Raw genomic sequence first — 6,044 nt, 5'->3', positions numbered from 1 at the left:
AACCCGCCCCCTAAGTTGCCCTGGCTAGGCGGCAACTTGCTTTGAGACCAGGCTAGCCTTGAACTTATGGCAATCCTTTGCCTCTGCCTCCTGAGAACTTCGGTCAAAGGCATAGCCCATCATAACGACTGTTTTCTAAAGACAGTGTTTCACACTCTGATCCCAGGCTGTCCTGGAACTCACAGAATCCTCCTGCCTCAGCCTCCCAGGTGCTGGTATTACAGGTGTAGGCCACCACACCCAGATCAAGAGGAATTTGCTCATTTCTGTTACCCTTCCGCCTTCCATGAACCCCTGAAGCAAATGCCTTTCTTGTTTGTTTGTTTGTTTGTTCTGAATGTGCCACTTTTGTGCCATCTGAATCCCAGGCTACTTGCTAAGGTTTGTTGGCAGCTCAGCCCAACTTGAGACTCTTCATGGTCCTGCCTCACGTGGCAACAGAAAAGTTAAAGCTTAGAGAAAAGTGACAGATGGAAGGAAAAGGCTCCACAGCTCCCAGAGCTCCGTGAAATCCTTCCTTATGGGATTTGCCTTGTTGGAGAAGCCTGGGGGCTCACAGCAGAAACCCACAGTACATACTCATTACAGTGAAACCGTGACTCCAAGTCTCGGGGAGGGGGGTGTACAGGGGAGAGGGAAGGGAAATGATTGGCACGGGGGCTTGTTCGTCCTGCTCATTGGCACCCAGCCAGCCCTTCTCCTCCCAGTCCCAAAGAAGAGGCCTTTGAAACATCCCAAAGGAGAAGCAGCCTGCGTCCAGGGACAGGAAGATGCTCCAGGTGCCTGGGCGGGTTGAAGACGATCTACCTGACAGGACATATCTGGAGGAATTTAGGGACACGGCTGGGTGGAGGCAGACACATTTCCGTGTTCTAGGCCTTGTGCTCTCAGGGTGGGTGACCATGGGCTGTCCATGAGGATTTTCTCATTGTAAGACTAGGGCAGTGTCACTAAGTCTATACGAGGACCGTGAAGAAGACTATGGAGTAAAAGCTGGAGACTGTCACACCGCCACACACTGTCACAGCTCCTCCATCCTCAATGTATGTCTTCATCTTCTTTAAAGCTGTTATTATATTATTATTACCATTAGTAGTCGTAGCAGTAATAGCAGTAGTGGTGGAGGTGTGTGTGTGTGTGCGGTCTCCGCAGTGTCTGTGGAGGTACTGGGGTTGGTTCTCTCCTACCTTTACCAGGTTCTGAACTCTGTCACTAGGTTTTGGGGTGAGCACCTATACCTGCTGAGCCATGCCATCCACTCTCCTTCATCTTGTTTATTTTTGTCTTGTTTTTAGCTGAGGCTATCCCGGAGCTTAGTATACAGTTGGCAATGGCTTTGAACTTCTGGTGCTCTTGTCTCTGCCCACTAGGGCTGGGGTTCCCGACGTGTTACCCACTGTGCATGGCTGTCTGTCCTTCAGCTCAGTTGTGGAGTTTCTTGCTGCCTTTATGAAAACTCATAGACAAAACATCTTGCTTTGTGGAGCTTTCCTGTTGATAATGAAAACACTTGTCCAGAACGGAGAATTTAGTGCAGCTGAGGACAGCTGGATGACAGTAGGGTTTTCATCTATGTAGAGGGAGATGAGTTCTGTGCCCTGAAGCCCAAGTCAGCCAGTGATGAGTTTCTATGCTTAGCCATACTACGCTCCCCACTCTTGCTGCTTTCAGGTCCTCCTCAGCTATCTGAAGCTGTGGAAAGTGCCTAGACAGATGTATGTATGTATGTATGTATGTATGTATGTATGTATGTATGTATAATGTATGTGTATGTATATATATATATATATATATATATATATATATATATATATATATTCTTTGCTTTTGGTTTTCATTTTAAAACAAGGTTCACTGTATAGTTCAGTTTAGTTTGGAACTCATTATAGCCCAAGCTGGCTTTCAACTCACAATAATTCTCCTGCCTCAGCCTGCAAGAGTCATGAGGACATGTGTAAGCTACAATGCTCTGCTTTTTTTTTTTTTTTAAGAATTTCTGTTACTACAGTTTTCTGTTATTTCCTTATTTCCCTAAATTTTGTGGTGTTGAGGATGGATTCTAGGGCTTGGTACCTGGTAGGCAATTTCTTACCACTGAGCTCCATCTGCCGCCTCCTAAAGTATATGTGTATACACACACATATACACACACACACACACACACACACACATATATATATATACATACACACATCTATATATGAATATATTATGTGTGTTTGTATATATGTATCTATCTATCTATATATGTGACTATATATACATACACATATATATAAAATATGTGTTTATATATGCATATATATACGTGCGAGTGTGTGTGCGTGTATATGCATGTATGTGCTGGAGTTTCCAAGCAGGGTAAGAATTATGTGGTAGCGGTAGCAGTGTGGCTGGGGGAAGCTTCTGGGGTGTCCACTACAGCTAAGTAACCATGAGATACCATATCCCTTCTTGACGACTCCTGTGGTTTCCTTGGTGGGAAAGGAGGGTCCTTGTGTATGTATGCTAGGCTAGGCAAGCATACTACATTGAGCTATACCTCGGCCCCGCCCCCAAAGGTTAATCTTAATTAGTCTGCCTGCTTCATGGAGAACCAAGTGAGATAAAGTTTGGAAAGTTGTTTGCAAGGATAAAGGGACACGTAGCTGTGACTGCTGCCAGGCTTTGGCTCTGCGGTTGTCAGGAGACGGTGCCCTGCCAGAAGGCGTGGGAGGAGAGGGGCTTCTGCAGCCAGCAGCAGTTGGAACTCTGAGTGGAACATGGCCGGCTGAGCCTGCGGCCCACACAAACCACCCACCACCCTCCTGGCTGGCCTGCATCAAGCCTTAGGAAGGGCAGAGTTTCTGTGGAAACTGGAGCCAGCTATGCCTGCTGGACCAGGCTGGCTCGGGGTGGGGGCGGGCCCGAGCCACATGGTGAGGTCCACATGGGCATGGAGGGGGAGCGACAGCTGGGCGGTAGGGAGCCGGAGGTGGTCAGAGCTTTGCTCCAGCCAGCCTGCTCTGGGCCTAGGGGCAGCCGCCTGCTCCCGGCTTAGGCAGTTCGTGGGGGGCTGGATGAGGTTTGGACAGCCTGTGGGTGGGACGTCAGCGAGGGCTGGGGCCATCAGGCAGGGCAGAAGGTGCACACCCTCCACCCAAATCAGAAGGATTAGGCCTGGCAGACCCTGGCTGTCCGCTTCTTCTGTGGAGTATGCGCCTTACCCTGCTAGCTAACAAGACCTTGGGTCACCGGGTACTTTGATGCACAAAGTTAAGCCATACAACAGCCTCTGTCATCTCATCCCCACAGCCGCTTTCCTTCCAGTTCCCCTAGACTTACATGTGGGTACCCCTCCAGAGACGTTTCCAGTCTCCTCCTCTGAGCACCAACTGTTTCCTATTCCCTCAGGCTCCCCTTTGGCCTGACTACCTGAATCTAAAGGGTGGCATTCAGCAATGAGGCCACAGAGAGGCATTTGGTGGTGAGTGTGGCCCACTTCAGCACTCAAGACTTGTAGGGTTGGCTCTCAGGAAGGCTTCATCCTTCTAGACGCCATCCTCCTCTCACCTGGCCTCTAACATCAACTCAGGACCTGTATTCCTGTCTGTGGTACACACTTTAAGTCCAGTTCAAGCCACACAGTATGGTTTTAAACCTACATTTTCCCACACAGCTATTGCACGAGTGACCCTGACTCGTAAAGAAACAAGTGTGTGACACTTGTCTCTTTTGTTGCTTTGAGGGGCAGAGTCTTGCTATGGAGCTCATATTGGCCCCAAACTTGCAGTCCTGACTTAGAATGTACCATCGTGCCTAACGCTAAGATTTGTTTCAACCCCTTTCTGTTTCCATGGCTTTGGGAAGAGTGTTTAGTCTGTTTTCTGTTGTTGTTGTTGTCGTCGTCGTTGTCGTCTTCCTCCTCCTCCCTCCCTACTCCTCTTCCTCCTCCTCCTTCTTGAGATTTGCTGTGTCTTGTTTCAGCTTCACACTGGGGATATTTGGAGGAACCATTCTGATTAAGAACTAAGACCCTCTCTTGGTAAGCCACTTGGTCTCACTTCTACAGGGGAAGTAGGTCACACAGCTAGAGAGTCGGGACTTGAACTCTAGGTTGGAGACCCGTCATCTGAACCAGTCACTCTGTGGGGATTAATCAGAGGCTTGTTATTACAACTCACTAATGAATCCGTAGTGCATAGTTCACGAGCAGGAATCTATAGGCCCCATTTCTTCCAGCTTTTAAGTCAATGAGCAAAGCAAGCCATTAAACTGATAATGACTTATTCAGAGATGACCCCCGCAGCCAGGGCACCACAGGAGCACCTGGAAGGAGTTCCTTACATGGACGTTCAGAGCTGCTGAGGGGGCCTGGAAGGTCCCTTCCAACAGAGATGAGAACTGCATGCGTGCACACACATGTGTATGTAAGACAGGGGTGTTGCTGGGTAGTCCAGGTTGTCCTTCAGCTGGTGACTCTCCTGCTCCTCTCCTTCATCCTCCTCTTCATGCTATGGTTGGAGGTTTGCGGCACCACCCCTGAAAAAATAGGTTTCACAATTTTTCTGCAGTGGGTCTTGTGGAGCACTGTCATCCCTCCATCACTGTCTGGGATCCGTGGACTTCAATATTTATCAAAGTCAACTGCAGGATGAATGAAAAGCCAAATCACATGTCCCCTAAACCCAAACAGAAGTGTGTTGGGGCACTTCCTGAATTTGCATTTTAGGGGCCAGCTCTTCCTTGTGATGTTGGGGAGGGTTAGAGAGGGTGGGTGAACAGATGTTAGAAGAAAACTGATTTCACCTTCGCAGGGAAGCCACCCTGTTGCCTCAGGTTAGCCTATCCTTTTTGCCCTGAGGCTGCAGTAGGCCTTACACAGGAATGGGAGCGGGAAGGGGGAGGCAGCTACTTCCCAGAAGAGAGTGGTTTCAAACCCAAGGTCATGGCTGCATGGGGCAAAGGTTGCCAGTGCTCAGAGTCAGGGGATGAGGGGCTGCCTGGGAAATCCAGGAAGCTGCCAAGCGCCTTGCATCCAGGGATCCCAGTGGTATTCTGAGGAAATGGGGGTGGGGGTGGGGTACCAAGGAGCACAGTGGGAGAAGGCTGTTGATGGGAATGAGTTTTGTTAAAGTTCTAGAACCATGCCGGGGCCTAGCAAACACAGGAGTGGATGTTCACAGTCAGCTATTGGATGTATCACAGGGCTCCCAATGGAGAAGCTAGAGAAAGTACCCAAGGAGCTAAAGGGATCTGCAACCCTATTGTTGGAACAACATGATGTACTAACCAGAACCCCGGAGCTCTTGTCTCTAGCTGCATATGTATCGAAAGATGGCCTAGTCGGCCATCAATGGAAAGAGAGGCCCATTGGACTTGCAAACTTTATATGCCCCAATATAGGGGAATGCCAGGGCCAAAAGAATGGGAATGGGTGGGTAGGGAAGTGGGGGGCGCTATGGGGGACTTTTGGGATAGCATTGGAAATGTAATTGAGGAAAATATGTAATAAAAATATTAAAAATCAAAAAAAAAGTTCTAGAACCTTCTTTAGGGTGGTAAGAGCATGGGGTTAGGGGTCAGTAACCTTGGACTGAGCCCCCGGTGTCACAAAAATCCTCATGGTCTAGTTCTCCAGGGAGAGTTTCCCACAGGGAAAACAGCTTCATACACTCAGTGTCCATCTCTGTTAGGGATCCTTACCTAGCATGGTGGCTTTCTGTGCTTTGTTCCTACCTGGGAAAAAGATGAATTTCTGGTAGATTTAGGCTCCACAAAGGGAAGTTTGAGGGCCCATGGAGTCCCCTGTACTCTTTCACTACTACCTAAGTTTTGTGAGTGCAGGAGAAGGCAGGATGCTGCCATATAGGATGCTGACCCTGACAAAGTTCTCTGTCTATCTATCTATTTATCTATCTATCTATCTATCTATCTATCTATCTATCTATCTATCTATCTATCATCTATCTATCTCTGTATCTCTGTCTGTTTCTCTGTCTCTCTGTCTCTGTCTCTCTCTGTCTCTGTGTGTCATCCCCCCCCCTCTATCTCCCTCCTTCAAG

This window comes from Mus caroli, unplaced genomic scaffold (assembly GCF_978045245.1).
Source record: "Mus caroli unplaced genomic scaffold, Mus_caroli_1 scaffold_7, whole genome shotgun sequence".
Lineage (NCBI taxonomy): Eukaryota > Metazoa > Chordata > Mammalia > Rodentia > Muridae > Mus > Mus caroli.
The sequence above is the reverse complement of the archived record's forward strand: the minus strand, read 5'-3'. Positions refer to the sequence as shown.